The 1812-nt window shown below is 36.2% G+C and overlaps 1 pseudogene; it reads left to right on the top strand.

Moving 5' to 3' along the window:
• Window positions 1-213: 213 nt before the first annotated feature.
• Window positions 214-332, top strand: LOC112478516 (annotated as a pseudogene).
• The last annotated feature ends 1480 nt before the right edge of the window (window positions 333-1812 follow it).

Genomic DNA, 1812 nt, shown 5'->3' with positions numbered 1-1812 from the left:
ATCTATACCTGCGACAGCATGGCTGTTCGACTGAGCTGACAGATGGAATCCCTGAACCCAGACATGTCTTGGCATTCACCACGGAATCCAGGAAATGTGTACATATGAAGGTCTCGCTTACACTCTGTCATCAGTTCTTAGTTACTTACTATACGTCGTCTGCCCGCTTGATATTGTTTATAGTATACTTTCTGTTATTTAAAAAATCTTTGTGTCTACAGCCATGCCACTCTGAACAAGCCAGATCCCATCTGATCTCGAAAGCTCAGTAGGGTCGGGCCTGGTTAGTACTTAGATGGGAGACCACCTGGGAAGACCAGGTACTGTAGGCATGAAAAATAAAAAATAAGGGATTGTAAACTGACAAGATCCTTGTAATCTGTGAGGTCAACCCAAGGTTGCGTTGCCTAAAAAAATAAATAAATAAAATAATAAAACAAAAACAAATAAATAAGTAAATAATCTTTGTATCACTCTAGGATAACAAAGATTGAGTTTTATGTCAAATATTAGCAGAACTGAAATAAAGGTAAATTTTCACCCTAGCATAAAAATACTCCATGAAATTAATTATCCAAGTAATTCTCGATATGTCACTTGTATTGAGATGTTATACACATGTCATATCAACACTTTATTCTACAACTACCAGATAAAAACTTAAAAATGTATATCAACAACTGGAAAGGCATAAGAACATGGTTATTATCGTCATCGCAATGACCTTTTGAGCATTGATTTTAATAATCTAGAAATGCATGATTCTTTACAGTGATTTTAACCTCTCTGTCATTTATATTCTTAATTGGTAGAGAAAAACTGCTCTTGGGAAAAATCAAGAAATTATTCATACATTTTTTATTTCACTAATTCCGATATAAATGGCGATTGAACTCTCTGTAGACTCAATGTAACTATGAGATAAAACGAAGGTAAAAAAATAGATTTTGAGACAGACTACTTTTCATTAATATTTAATTGGTTGCAAATTTTGCTATCTCAAAAAGTTTCTGCTCTCTGCTTCATTAAATAAGTTCTGTCATTATTCAGTGTAATTATAGCTTTGGGGAAAATTTCCCAACAAAAGCTTAGAAGTGAAAAAAAGGAAGCATAACAATTAATGATAAAAGCTTAGTTAATAGATCTCGGCTCCAGACCTTCTCAGCGTTTTGATCATGTAAGTTTCTATGACCTATACGGTTGGGTTAGATGAATGTTCGTAATTGATTTAGACAAGAGAGAGGGTGTTGGGAAAGCAAACAGATTTTTCTCTACTTAACAATTTCCCTATATGTCTGAGCATTTCCTGAATTCTAGAGTTCACTCGGCTGTTTAATATAGATTTGTATATGGAAAACATGTGCAGATTCTCTGCTCTTGCCAGTTCCCCAAATGTTTGCTCAGAGTCGCAATGTAAGGCATTTGAGATCCATTGGAGAAACACTCACTTTTGATCCATTTAGATTCAGTTGTAAGCATTTGAATTCCTGACATTATTGCTTCCTGTCTGTGTGGTTCCCAACTGTGGATCAGTGATTTGAATTCTATTATACGTAAGGCCTGATGTATTTGCAAAGGTCAGTTTGCTCCCTCCGTCTTTTCGAATGTGTCTTTCTTCTGAGTTTGCTTATATTTTGATTCCAGGGCAAATGGTTATGACCTGAAGATGTACCAGCTCGTGAAGCATCTTCCTGCAGCTCTTACGACCAGCCCCACGAGGAGCTATCCATGTGCTCTGAAACAGATAGCATCGCGACCATTTTAAAGATGAGGAAGACTTAGAAAGATTCATTGGTTTCCCCACACACTCTG

Source organism: Pteropus alecto, unplaced genomic scaffold (genome assembly GCF_000325575.1).
Source record: "Pteropus alecto unplaced genomic scaffold, ASM32557v1 scaffold61, whole genome shotgun sequence".
Taxonomy (NCBI): Eukaryota; Metazoa; Chordata; class Mammalia; order Chiroptera; family Pteropodidae; genus Pteropus; species Pteropus alecto.
The sequence above is the reverse complement of the archived record's forward strand: the minus strand, read 5'-3'. Positions and strand labels throughout refer to the sequence as shown.